Raw genomic sequence first — 15,469 nt, forward strand, 5'->3', positions numbered from 1 at the left:
CAACCACTTGAATAGAATTCTGTATGGAAAAAGATAAACCTACTGTCCTAAATCACTTTCCAAAAAGCCAATGCCTCACCATGCCTATCATCTTCTTCATGGGTTTCTTTTTGCCATTTACATGTTGGTAATTATATATTGTCCATTAACTAGCTTTTTAAAAGCTATTAGACTGAAATTGTGTATTTTTCCTTCTAGGCTGCAGGATGATTTCTCAATCCTTGATTTCTTTTATCTCTGTACTCTTTGAACTACTAATTTTTGCAGTGATTAAAATGTATTTAGAAATTCTGGTGTCTGGTTCTGTCTGACTGGAGCCTGGAAGTCCCCTACCTCCCTCCTAACAATAAATAAAAAGCTACACAGACAGAAAAATTTATCTCTTCTTAGATCTGTGGGGGAGGGGAAGATAGGACAAACCACAGTCCTCAGGACAGGAGAGACAGACAGGAGTCCCCACTTCTCAGAGCAGAGACTCATGAGTAAAAACTAAAGGGGGTTTGGGGGACCAGTGCCAGGGTACAGAATCAGGAAAACCTGAGCTGTGACTGACAAATTGCCAGCACGCAGCGCACACAACTCTGAAAGCTGAAAACTCCAGGACAACCTAGTTATAGGTAGACCTCCACTGTTTTGTGAGATTTGCCTCCAGGAGTTCCACCAAATATTAAGGAAAAAATCCCTTTGTGCTTCTGTCAGAGGAAGGGGAAAAGGAAGCACTTAGAAATACAGTTGACCCTTGAACACTAAAGGGGACGGTTAGGGGCATCAACCGTTACACTTTAAAACATCCACATATAACTTTATTGCTGGCCTTCAGTATGTGTGTTTCTGCACCCGCAGGTTCAACCAACCGTTGCTGGATCATGTAGGATTGTCGTATTTACTACAGAAGAAAACCCACGAATGGGTGGACCCAGGCAGTTCAAAGCCATGCTATTCAAGAGTCAACTGTATATCAGGGCACTCTGTTCTTAACAAAGCCTGCCCTCAGGGGAAGCTAGTTATCTACAGCCTGTAGAAGGGAAATACCCAACTCAGCTCACTCTGGCTTATTCTGCCCTGCCGAGGGGGAGAGAAAATACTGAGAAATGGGAAATTCATGGTCCAGAGGCACAGGCTTAGCAAAAGACCTAATCACAGGGCTACAGAATGCGTTCCCTCCCCTGACATCTCACCACCACCTTACTGACCTATTTATAGCCATTCTTTTTATCCAGTATGTCCTATCAAGAAGTAAATCTGTAACTTGCCTAATCAAATCTTCAGTAAGGCCAAATTAATTTCTAAAAGGACCTATTAACTTGGGGGCAGAGAGAGGTGATGTGAATAACAACAGTAGAATGTCAGCCTTTTGCAACGTTGGTGATTGAGCATCAAGTGCAATGTGTCTTCATATGAGTCCAGAAATTCAGGGCCCATAAATTACCTGCACCCACTCACAGCTCTCCTAATTACACTCTCTTAACTGGATTGATTAAAAGCCTGTTGGTCCAGATCCAAGATTCTAAAGTTAAAAAGAAATGAGAATAAAAGTCATTGCGACTAAAATCTCCTAGTCAAACTGGGCCATGCCTAAGGAAAACAAAAAGATAAGATACACACCTGATGGGTATCACCTGAAGAGAGCCAGTTTCTTGACCTCAAAGACAATCTTACTTATAGAGCATGTCCTAAGGCGTGGATCTTGAGGGCAAGCTTATCTAAGATTGCACATTCTGCTTGTAGGTCATATGGACCTAATTTGTAACTTTCATTGGCAAATATTCTGTCTCCAAAAGTAAAGAACCTATATTTAATTTAAAAAAATTTAAAAGCCCACCAGATGGACTTTGCTGGTGGTCCCATAACTAACAGTCCATGCTCCCAATGCTGGGGACCTGGGTTCGATTCCTTGTCAGAGAACTAGATCCCATGTGTGGCAATTAAGAGCTCACATGTTGTAACTAAAGAATCCACAGGTTGCAACAGAGATTGAAGATCTCCCATGTGCCACAGCTAAGACTCTGCACAGGCAAATAAATAAATATTGAAAAAGAAAATTAGAGTAACAATAGTTCTAAGTTTAACTTGGAACAGAAATAGCATTTAGATGCAGTTTAAAAGCCTGTGGCTTAAAGGTTCAAATAATGTTTATGTTCTTTCCTGATATATGAATTCCTAAAATCTGTAATACATGTTTCTGGGATTCTCTCTCTTTCACACATGTAAACACACACTTTAAGCCACAACTACTGAGTTCATTGCAGTTGATGGAGTTCAGAATATACTATCCCAAAACACATTGTGTTGGCATATTGAATATTTTAAGCTGGGGGAATATGAGAAGCAGGGTGTAGGAAGGATTTTATAACCCCCTCTATTGCTTCACCCTCTGAAGCAAGTCATAAGACCCTCTTGTGAGAGGTGCCTTCCCAATGCCCAGAGATAAGCACAGTCTTACCGGGAAGACGGGGGATGCTGGGGGATTTGAATGAACAGACCTTGCAGGATTCCCATAGTTTACTAGTCTTAGCTCATGCCCCTCCATCCTATCACATTTTCCCACCACTCTTCATCAAACAGTGTAACGGTAGCCTATGATCATTCAGGTTTAATCACTTCTTCAAGTCTCCATTTCTGCATAAAGCTCCCATGCTGTGTAAAACTCATTTTAAACACACCTCTATGCTTTTCTCTTGTTACTCTGTCTTTGGTTACAAAGACCTAGCTGAGAACCCAGAAGACTAGAAGGAAAATAATTTTTTTTTTTCTTCACCTAAAGAGTAGAATATGCTTTAAAAGACAAAATTTTTGAAATGTTCACAAAACAAGATATTCTTCTTGGCCAAATTTCTCACCAAAGAAAGCCACTCATATGAATATAATTATAAGAATTTCGTATCTCAGTGCAACTGTCTTACTAATGATACAATATGCATGGTGAAAGTGAAAGTAGCTCAGTCATGTCCGACTCTTTGAGACCCACGGACTATAGAATCCATGGAATTTTCTAGGCCACAGTATTGGAATGGGTAGCCTTTCCCTTCTCCAGGGGATCTTCCCAACCCAGGGACTGAACCCAGGTCTCCCACATTGCAGGTGGATTCTTAACCTGCTGAGCCACAAGTCCTAAGCAATAAGTCTTCACCTAAGATGAAAATGAATTATCTATTTGTTGGATGAACTTAGCTAATAACATGATGATTATAATGCAGAAGACTGGTTTCAATAATGTTAAATGAATTAGCAGAATGGTAGCTGATCATATAAATTGTTGAATTTAATTTGCAGATTGTACATTTTACCTGGATATATTCATAATAGTGTGTACATGATCTGGAAAAAAAACTCATTAATGAGTTAAAAAATATATATATTTATTATTATATTATATATATATAATTATATATATTATATATATATATATTTCCTTTTGGTATAAATTGTCTAGGTCTCCACTCTAAAATTCACCACATGTCTCCTTTTTCTTCCCCAGCTTTTAAAATGTTATTAGCCTGATTTGCACAAAATCATATAGTAAAAATTTTCTCTCAAAGCATCTATTTCTCTTCTAATAAAGAGCAAAAATTATTGGCCAGGACATAGCATCTAGCTAATTAAATACTGAAGATATCATATTTATTTACAGAGCCTTTGGTCCATTTTCCCCAATAGTTTTACTATGAACCTCCTGGAGAATAAGTTATTGTATTGATAATATGTGGGTGCCTTACTGACCTCTAGCTCACCCTAGATGTGTGAACTTCAACCCTTAAGGAGGTTTGGTGGTGGTTTTATTAGGGAGTAATTTTCTAACTAGAGCTAACTTATATGTGTTTATCACCAACTTCTTTCTCTTTTTTGTCCCTTCACCTAAAGACATACAGCTGGATATTCTTCCCATTGTCTGTATATTCAAAAGCAGAGCTTGATTCAAAGAATCTTATGACACTGTGATATGACCCCTTTAAAAGCAGATGGGAGAGGAAAAAAGCAAATGATTGTATTTGGCCAAAATATTTTACTTTCAGAATACATTTTAAATATTTTGGGAGAGAAAAATACATATCTAAGAATATATTCTTTAGACAAAAACATTAGAAAAGCTTCAAGGTGTTACACTATTGTCTAAAGGATCAGCATCAAAATAGCGTTTATTTTGCAAGAAAACACACCAGGTACTGAAGAGACTCTGCTTTTCTTTTCTTTTTTTTTTCTTTTGATGGTTCAAAATAAGAAGACAATGATTATTCTCTCTAAAATGAAAAAAACTCAGAAAACTTACTTTATACAAATAGTATCCATATTTACTATTAATGACTAAGGTATCACATATAAGTCTTTGGGGGAAAAAAGTTTACAGCTATAGTTTTGTACCCCAAAGGGAGTATGTATATTTAATAGTTAAACAGGTTGGCTTTATCATATGGAAATTACAAGAGAGAATAAATATTTAAGCTGATGATGTAATTTATTTTTCTAAGACTTATTTAACCAAGAATGATCAGTGAGAATGCGACTTGGCCAAATATTTCCTTTGTGCTTTACAAGATTTGTATTTCTCAAGTATCTGCATCAGGAAGCTGTAATGCAGAAATAAAAATGCATGTGAAATGCCACTGATTGGCTTGCAGATTTTTTTTTCTGAATTGGATTCAGTTTTAAGTACTCTTGCAGTAGTGGGCAATGGAGGAGGGAAATCTGGTTAATGCTACTAAAGAGAGCGGATAGTTCTCTATGTTCCTACAAGAACAGTTTGTACAATTAGATTTTTCACAGTAATCTTAAATGATAGTAGGCTCATTTCACTGAAATGTTATCGACGTGTAAATTCAGTTAACATTCCAGCATCTTGTGTTTTACGTTTCTGGACTCATACATACAGAGTTTGTGTGTAGATGTGTACATGTGGGTGTGGGTTTTTAATAAATGCTTCACGTTTCCCACTACACCTCTTACTTGATAAAGAATGTGAAGTATGAGCAGATGAGCCAGACTGAGTCTTCTGAGTTGAGAATCCTTGCTGATCTTTGCCATGGCTGAGCTTGTGTGGTCCAGAAACACCAAACTTCCCACTTGGGTGTCACGTTTTTGGTCTCTTGGCAATCAGGCTGAGAATATTTTGTGACTCTGCACCAGGAGCTTGTTTGTTGAATATCATCATCTGCATTTCTTTCTTATTTTCCTTTTTTGGGGGGTTATACCACGTGGCCTGTGGAATCTTAGTTCTCCAACACAGGGCTGAACCCCAGCCCTGCCAGTGAAAGTCAGAGTCCTAACCACTGGACTGCCAGGGAACTCCTTTGTCATCTGCATTTCAACGGCTCTTTTTTATTTTCTTTAATTAAAAAATTTTTAGGAGAAAGAGTATCTTTTATTCAGAATTATATTAATTCTGTTTTTAACAGCTTTGTGGAGATGTAATTGACATATAAGGGCTTCCCAGGTGGTGCTAATGGTAAAGAACACTTATTCCAATGCAGGAGACATAGGAGAGGTGGGTTCCATCCCTGGGTTGAGAAGATCCCCTGGAGGAGGGCAGAGCAACCCACTCCAGTATTCTTGCCTGGAGAATCCCGTGGACAGAGGAGCCTGGCGGGCTATAGTCCATGGGGTCGCAAAGAGTCAGACATGACTGTAGCAACTTAGCATGCACGCACGCACAGCTGACATACAACGAAACTATATGCAGTTAAGGTATATAGTTTGGTGAGTTTAGACATGTGCACCCATGTGGATTTCATGCACCCGTGGAACCACAACAATAAAGGTAATAGACAGTTCTGTCACCTTTGAAAGTTTCCCTGTGTCCCCCTTTTTTGATTGTCTTTTCTTTGTTACATGTTTGTGTTTATGCTAAGAACACTTAACATGTGATCAACCTGCTAAACAAACCTTTAGTTAGCAATACATTATTGTTAACCACAGGCACTATATTGTATAGTAGATCCTCTGAAAACTTATTTTTATTAAAATATCTGGACTTTCCTCGTGGTCCAGTGGTTAAGAATCCGCTTTCCAATGCAGGAGATGAGGGTTCGATCCCTGATCAGGGAATTAGCTGTGGGGCAACTAAGCCCACGCGCCAGAAGTACTGAGCCTACACGTGCTAGAGCCCGCGCACCACAATTGATGTAGTTGTGAAGACCTGATGCAGCCAAATAAAGAAATAAATGTATAAAATATCTGTTTTCAATCAACTGATAATTTTTTGAGGTGTGCCAAGTGTGACCATAAAAGGTACTGGAAAGTATAAAAGGAAGAATTGGTGCAAATAATCCAAATCCTTACATATTGTGAACTTTTAGGCTATAAACTGGACAACATCAGATATGACATTTATTACTTGCCCATTGTTTTTTACTTTGCTGAGGAGAAATTGTCGTTGGTGAATGTGTTTTACCACTATGAAAAGTTTTTTTTTTTTTAACTTTGTGATGAGTTGTGAGAGAGTGCAGTAAGCACAGGGATCAAAATCAAGGATGCAGACCCAGAAGGATGGTGCAGTTGAGATTCCTTATATAGAGACTGTATTTTTAAGTATGAAAACTTTCATCTGTACCATGTTGTGTCTTCTGTTTGTGGTGGTAGGTTGGGATTTCAGTCAGTGTTGATGGTGCATTATTTACAAATAGTGTAAAAATACCAGGGGATGCCTACAACACAAGGCGTGAAACTCCAACACCCAGATTCCAAAGGCACTTGTGAGCCATCATTTTGTGATAGTTTCCATTGGGGCTTTAATTTTTGTGATCTGAGACTTAGAACCCAAACAATGGCCTGACAGATCTGGCTTATGGAAATTATTGAGCTTACATCATCTGGGAGAGAGTTTTCTATTCATAATGCTTGTTTTCCAGATTTAAAAATACATATTTAATTTGGTTTTATTTCATTACTTGGGATACTTTTGTACTGAAAATTTTTCAGAAGTATAATTTATGTTTAATAAGATGCATAAATCTTAAATGTCTACTTAGATACTTAAGGTATACTAGCTTGTCAATGAAAAAAATTAATCAATGTCTAAGAATGAAATGGAAGATTGTATTCGAGCCAGTCTGAGGATTATAGCCCAGGAGACAGTCTCTCAGAGAGCTTTGCCAACTGCTCTGCAGAGGTGAAGGGGGAGGCCAGTATACATATGGTTTTGGTGAAGAGTTACATGCAATCAAACACACATCTCAGTAGAAAGTTGCTGTTAGTCAGAAGGAAGAGAAGACTTAGTTAATAGCTTAGTGCTTTTCCAAGTATGGGAAGATGCAAGAATCCAGGTTTATAAAGAATTTGTTCTAAAATACCTAGCTATCTGAAGGTCTGTTCTGCTGGTTTTCCCAAAGTACAGAGTGCCTCATCCTGATCGTCACTGTGAAATCCTTTCAAAGTGTACTGCAGGTCAGCGGCTGCTAATAACTTGATTCTTGTAGATCTGGATAGTGGGCAACATTCTTTATTTTACAATTCCTTCCCTTTTGGTCTTAATTTCAAACCAAGGTTTGGGAGGCATTTCATGACCAATTTGTCCCACGTGCTAGGAATGCTCATCCCCAGGTCAGGTGAAGATTTAATCAGTGTACTGTTTCTGGATTAGGCCCTGTTAACAGTAGTCTCTGGACTACCTAGATATCTTACTGATCTAAAAAGTGAAAGAAAGTGTCAGTCACTCAGTCGTGTCCAACTCTGCAACCCCATGGACTGTAGCCTATCAGGCTCCTCCATCCATGGGATTTTCCAGGCAAGAATACTGGAGTGGGTTGCCAGTTCCTTTTCCAGGGAAAAGAATACCCAGTGATTGAACCTGTATCTCCTCCCGTCCATGGGATTTTCTAGGCAAGAATACTCGAGGGGGTTGCCATTTGCTTCTCCAGGGAAAAGGAAACCCAGGGATTGAACCTGGGTCTCTCATATTGTGGGCAGACTCTTTACTATCTGAGCCACTAGGGAAGCCCAACTTATTGGTCTGAGAAGTCCAGGAAATTGTTCCCTCTGGTTCCTTCTTCCCATATTTAGAGTTATATTATCACAACAATTGATCTTATAGAATTATATATTTGACCAATCAGGTTTCAAGTGACCTAATCATCATTAACTTTATCTGAGTCTCAGTCACGCATTTGGTAATGTAAGAAAATTATAAAATTAGGCAGAATACAAGTACTATGACTAGTAACTTTGACAGGTCATCAGTTAAGTATTTAAGCTAAGAACTTTCCGTAGGTGTGACTCAGTATCGTCCCATGTCATACAACTAGTCTGTTTTATATCATCACCATCTTTAAGGGAAATGGTCCGTTGGCACTGCACATAAAGTTCACCAGAGATGCCTGAACACGTGGGCAAGTAGTGAGTTCCTGTGATTCCTTCTAGGACTGCGAAAGGAGTGTTATCATCTAAGGAGTCACATGACTGGGGCCAGAAGGAGAAAATTTATTTTACGGTTGAGCAGTTATTTCTGCCACTGGGAGGTCTGGTTATCGTATAATACAGAAACACAATGCACAGGAGAGGGGGAAGAGACCAAAGGGCAGAGAAAAATTTAATGTTAAAGTTTTTTTGCCTTGTCTTAAAATATTAAATTGTAAGTATAGGCCAGTATACTTATACTATACATATATGTACATATATACCCATGTGACCAGAACCTGAGTCAAAACATAGAATACTCTATTATCATCTGAGAAAGTTCTCTTGTGCCCCCTTCCAATCAGTAACCCACCCCTCTCAGAAGATAACCACAGAATTGCTCTCTTTGTTGAGATGATACAAATAAACTTATTTATAAAACAGAACCAGACTCACAGAGAACAAAATTATGGTTGACAGGGTGGAAGAACAGGGGGATGACATAGGGAGCTGGGATCAATATGTTCTTTAAAACGGATAACCAAGGACCTACTGTATAGCACACGGAACTCTGCTCAATGTTATGTGGCAGTCTGGATGGGAGAGGAGTTTGGGGGAGAAGGGATACATGTTATATATATGGCTAATCCCTTTGCTAGCCACCTGAAACTATCACAGCATTGTTAATTGGCTATACTCCACAATGAAATAAAAAGTTAAAAAAAAATTGTTCTCTTTGTTAACTTCACATAAATGTAATCATACATTAGTCACCTTTTTTTCTGTCTGGCTTCTTTTGTTCAACATAATGTTTTTGAGATTCATCCATGTTGTTGCACATATTATTCTTTTTTATGGCTAATTATGAATATGCACAATTTTTTGTTCATTCTCTGATATTTTTTCAATTTGGGGCTTTTATGGTTAAAGCTTCTATGAACATCCATGTGTAAACTTTTTATGTGCATATACAATCACTGCTCTTAGCTGAATACCTAGGAATAGGATTTGTGAATCATAAGCAAATATATACTTAATTATAACAAACACCACTGGTTTTGAATGTGACTGTACTATGTTCCCTTTTACCAGTGACAGATGGGAGTTAACTCCACGTCCTCACCAGCACCTGGTATTACCCATCTTTTAAATTTTAGCCAGGCTGGTAGATGTGTATGTAGCAATCTTGACTGGTAATTTTAGTTGCTAATAGATTTGGAGAAATGCAAGGTCATAAAAAAACATATATTTGTAAACCCAAGGGTGAAGTTTAACTTTATCTGTCAACTTGACAGGGCCATAGAGTGCCTAGATATTTGGTCAAACATTATTCTGAGTGTGTCTGTGAGCGTATTTCTGGATGAGGTAAACATTTGAATGAGTAGGTTGAGTAAAGTTGGTTTCCCTCTCCAGTGTGGATGGACCTCATCTAATTCACTCAAGGCTTGAGTAGAAAAAAAAGACCGTATAAGAGAAAAGTCTCTCTTGGCTTGTCTATCTCCAGCGGCAGGGACTTGGTCTTCCCCTGCCTTCGGATTCGAACGTAGCTGGAACTTACACGGAGGCGCTCCTGACTCTCGGGTATTTGCACTCAGACTGGTAATGTACCATCATCTCCGCTGTGTGTCCAGCCTTCCGGTTTCAGGGCTTAGACTTCTCAGCCTCCATCATCGTGAGCACTTATTGTAAAAAACCCTCCTCTCTCTTTCTATGTCTCTTTCTGTGTGTGTATTCTATTTCTCTGAAGGATCCAGACTCATACAAGGATCTAAACTGAAAATGATACATATCTACATAGCTTTGCACTTCCCTGGTAGCTCAGCTGGTAAAGAATCCGCCTGCAATGCAGGAAACCCCGGTTTAATTCCTGGGTCGGGAAGTTCCCCTGGAGAAGATATAAGCTACCCTCTTCAGTATTCTTAGGCTTCACTGGTGGCTCAGATGGTAAAGAATCCACCTGAAATGTGGGACACCTGGGTTCGATCCCTGGGTTGGAAAGATCCCCTGGAGAAGGGCGTGGCAACCCATTCCAGTATTCTTGCCTGGAGAATCCCATGGACAGAGGAGCCTGGTGGGCTACAGTCCATGGGGTTGCAAAGAGTCGGACGTGACTGAACGACTGAGCACAGTACTACATAGCTCGAACTGTGCCAGGCACTATGAAACTGCATTATATTTATTAACATCACTGTAACAGCTCTGTGAGTTAGGTAGTAGTAGTATCCCCATTTTATATATGATACTCTGAGATACAAGAAAGTTAAGTCACTTGATAAAAGCCACACAGCTGTTCCGTAGGAGAGCAGGGTTTTAATCACAGGCAAAAGGCATCAGATTCTTTATACACTCTACTGCTGTTCTGCAAAGTATGAAATGTAGATGATTAATACCACCTCATAGGTTGCCATGAAGATTTACTAAATTATTAGAAACACTTAGAACAACATTTGGCACATAGTGAACACTAGATTTGTCTTTTAAAAGACATGAAAACATACACATCCGTTTGCCAATTTATTAACCGATGATGAGGAATACAACTGTCACATGGACTGGAATACTCATGATGCCAAAGCCCATTTTTTCATGTAAGCAGACTACTGAAGGGAACCAGGACAGATTCGGAAGATTTTTTGAAGAAGACGTGAAATCAATCAAAACAAGGAGTTGAAATCATTTTCTTAATGCTCTCAGGGTAAGACAGCCTAACATCACCACTTCTTCCAAGGGAGGGCCTTCTCTGTGGGATCACAGCGCTTGGCATTCACTGGCTTCAGTTTCATTTCTTTGACTAGATGGGAAGCTCCACGATTCTCATCTGTGATTCCACTTTTCTCTCTGTTTGTGGCTGACCAATTCTCCGCCTGATGGATATTTTCTTCAGCCAGACTGCAGGCGGTCATTCTATTTCCTTTAAGAGATTTTATATATCTCTGTTATGATCCACTATGTGTTACTTTAAAATTTTACTCCCTTTTGTTCCTAATTCACCAGGGAGCATTACAGGGCAGCCTCAATATTATTGGGAATATTTTATCATAGATCCTTGGATTGCTGTTTACTTTGGTATGCAAATAAAAGAAAAAAAATATAATGATTCCCTTAACACTCTTCCTCAACCCTCAGGGCACACTTAAGGCTTTGAAGGGCACTGCTTAAAACCTATATATTTGTCTAAACCTTGTTACTTTGTGGATGAATAATCCAAAGAAAGGTCGAGTGACTTAAGTTCATAAAATAAAGGAATAGCAGTCTGGTTTCCTGCAAGCCTTCCATTACAAAGTACACACACACTTGTTGTTGTGGTTCAGTTGCTAAGTTATGTCCAACTCTTTGTGACCCCATGGATTGCAGCACACCAGGCTCCCCCATCCTTCACTCTGTGGTGTCCTGAAACTACATAACCATAGACTCTTTTGTTTGTTGTGAAGTAGTATCATACAGATGTTGAGTGCTTACCATGTTCCAGGCACCATGCATGGTGCAGGGAATGCAGTGATAAGCAACTCAGATGGAGGTCCTGCCTTCTTGAAGCTAAGACCAGTGAGGGACCTATACATGAAAAAATCTATCTATTAATAATAAAGTTAGGTTACTGTATTATTATCACTTGTTAGTATGATGAAGGAAGAGCCCAGATCTCTGCAAGTTATGTAAGAAGTCCTCTCTGAGGAGCTGATTCAAACTGAAACCTGAAGGCTATAATTTGTAGCAGAATCTGAAGGATTAAAAGATTAAGTGAAGGAAGCAGGGTGATGGACTGGGAGTCAGGGAGTTCTGAATCTTAGCCAAAGAAGGGTGATGATATTATCCACTTTTCTCACTGAGTTATTATGAGGAGAAATGAAAAGTGAATTATATATTGCACAATGAGTATCAGGAATTATAGTGTATTAGGTCTTCTATACAATGATGCCCGTAAACAGAGCTGGCCTTCAGTTTGTACTCCAGATAAAAGCAGCTTGGTGAATACCTGTCATCTGTCCAGTGTTCAAAAGTAGCTTTCCTTAAAAATGCCATTGCAGGCTTTAGCACGGGGTAACATTAACATTTTTTTTTTCTGATAGCCACATGCAAACTGGCAGTTCATTAAGTTCACCATCTTTCAATAAATTTCAAAGTAGCATCAGCGAATTTTATCCAGGGAGAAAAGACTATTGGTTTAAGAAATTTCTAAACCAGTCATAACAATGAGTGAGGCATCAAAGAGATATTATGCATATATTTATCATCTGCATATTCTATTCAGAAACGTTAAAAGCAAGGGTCAAATTTTTTAAAGAGATGTGTGTATGTGGTATGTTCCTGCTGTTAAGGAGAAAAGAAATAATTTTATTTGAAAAACGATAAAAAAATAAGTTCTTCCCATTCCTAATTTGCATTTCAGGTGTTACGATTTTTGAATGAGTTAGTTCTCCTTTCTGTGCTGCTTGCATCTTAACTGTTACACATGGATTTCAAACTGCGTTCTTTCTCCACACCACTTCAGCTGCTTTTCATTTATGTAGATCCAAATTTCCATTTTGACATGTATCTTTTTCCTGCCTAAAGAATTTCCTTTAATGTGTTGCTCTTGTTGTTGTTAGTACAGGTCTGCTAGCAGTGATTTTGCTCAACTTTTATCAGAAAAAGTCTTTACTCTGACTTCAATATGGAAAGATATTTTCACTGGGCATAAAATGACAGGTTAACAGCTTTTTCTTTCTTTCAGTACTTAAAGATTCATTCTGTTGCATTCCAACCTGTGTAATTTCTGACAGGAAGTCTGTGTATTAATTTTTTCCCCTGGCTATTTTTAAGAGACTCTCTTTATCCTTGGTTTTCAGTAATTCAATTATGACGTGCTCCAGTGTAGCTTTCTTTATGTTAATTCTTCTGTTGCTTCATTAGAGATCCTTGGACTTGTAGGTATAGAATTTTTATCAAATTTGGAAAACTTTGGGTCATTATTGCTTCAAATATATATTTTTTCTGTTCCCTTTTTCGCTCATCTTCTTTCGGAACTCCAATTACATGTCTGTTCAATAAATTGATTTTGTCACACAGGTCATTGATGTACGCTTTTTTTTTTAAATATATATATGTTTCCCCCACTCTGTACTTGATTTTGGATATTTCCTATTGCTAAGTCTTCAAGGTCTTAACATTTTTCATTGTGTAGTCTTTAATGCTATTAAAAAGTCCATCCTGTTGGTTTTTCATTGTCTATATTTTTAACCATAGAATTCCCTTTCGGTCTTCCCTGTATCTTCCATTTCTCTCCTCATTATGGTCATGTTTTCTTTTCTCCTCTTGAGGTTGTTTAGAAGACTTATAACTGACTGCTGGTTAATTTCATCATCTCTGTCATTACGGGTCTGATGGTATCAACTGATTTTTCTCTTTGCTATGGAGCATATTTCCTGTCCCTGAAGGGAAAAAAGATTTATTGATGTCCACTGTGATAGTAAAAAATGGCCACAAGTTTTCCTCCCTTTGAATTTGGGGTGGCCTTGATTGCTTGACCAAAGAATGTGGTAGAAGTGGTGTTCTTGGGGCCTGAGATTGGATTAGAAGTCTTGCAGCTTCTGCCTGGTTGTCTTTGAATATTCCCCTAGAAGGATATTTCATGACTTGTTATGAAAGAAATCTGACTACCCCGAAATGGTCAGAGTGTAGGCGCTCCAGTCCCAGCCCCACCCAAGACCAGCATTCAGCCATCCTCAGGAAGGAGCAGACATGTGAAGGAAGGCACCTTGGGCTCTCCAACCACACCCATTTGTCACATGAATACCATTAAATAAACTCTGACACTGCAATGAGAATGCCTCAGTTATATCCTATCCCAATTTCTGATGTAATTTAGATATCCTGTAATGATTACTTGTTATTTTTGGCCATGCCTTATGGCATGTGGGATCCTAGTTTCCTGACCAGAGATAGAATCTGTGCCCACCTACATTGGAAGCGTGGACTTTTAACCACCTGACCACCAAGGAAGTTCCTACAATGGCTGTTTTGAACCTCTACATTTTAATGCAATAATAGATAATTAAAATACCCAGTTATATATTGGACTATGAACTTTATGCATATCATATATTGCTAATAGTAGCCACATTTTATCATAAACCTCAACAAGCTAAGATAAATGTAACAGGACTGATTTAAGAAGCACCTGCAAAATGACAGAAGTTAAGTTTCATGTCCATAGTTCTCTTTCCCTTTATTATTTCTGTTCTGGTTGCAAAATTATTTGAAAACTTGGGTAATAACAGAGTTTAATAACCTATAAAGAGGCAATCTAGAAATGATTCTTCTCCACACAGCATTACTAGGGTTTATTTTACCACCTGTGTTCCATCAGTACAATAAAGGAGAGACTTTAGCTGCCTTTTAACTGGGCTGGTCAGTCCCAACTCTGTTACTAGTGATCTCTGTGACTTTAGACAAATTATAAACTCTCTGAGTCTCAGGTTTTTTTCATGTATGGAGAATAATATTTCTTCTTTGCTTTTTCCCACACCCTGAAAATGAGACACTTGAAGTAGATATTTTACATTCAGGAAATTACCTTTAGATCTTTAGCTTCCCTGACTATTCAGAAAATGAAATGAGTTTGGATTTATGTTTTCATTGCAACAGTGATGATGACTCAAAAAACAAACTATAACATAAAAGAGATAGTGTTTAGCTGTTTTCTTTGAGAATATCTACTTGGAGAAAACGAAGAGACTGTAATTGTCATTCTTTCTTTCATTAGCCTTAAAAGCATTTAAAATGCATTCAGTCTTTAGACATGTGTCTGGTTTTTCTGTAAATTACATGAGGATCCTTTATGAATGCTAAACTGAATATTTCAAACTATTCAGACAAAATTTTAAGAAACTATTATATAAATGGCTGCAATTTTCAACTATCTTCCTATTCTTTGAATTACCTATAAAATTGTTCCCTGCTCCCTCACTTCAAACATGAGCAAAATACAAACCTAAAGAATAGAGTCATTTGTGACAGCAAACTTTTTGATAGGTAAATAGTTGCAATGTCCAAAGACAAAGGATTGGTTAAATAAATTACGGTACATGCACTAAATGAATATTATTTTTCCATTAAAATTTATCTAAATACTTCATAAAAGAATATGGGAAGGTGTTTAAAATGT

At 38.1% G+C, this 15,469-nt stretch overlaps 1 protein-coding gene across 3 annotated transcripts in view; it reads right to left on the bottom strand.

Annotated features, from left to right (window-relative positions):
• Positions 1-15,469, bottom strand: part of TSHR (thyroid stimulating hormone receptor) — a 159,933-nt gene that overhangs the window by 80,248 nt on the left and 64,216 nt on the right. The window lies entirely within an intron of this gene.

Source organism: Cervus elaphus, chromosome 12 (assembly GCF_910594005.1).
Source record: "Cervus elaphus chromosome 12, mCerEla1.1, whole genome shotgun sequence".
Taxonomy (NCBI): Eukaryota; Metazoa; Chordata; class Mammalia; order Artiodactyla; family Cervidae; genus Cervus; species Cervus elaphus.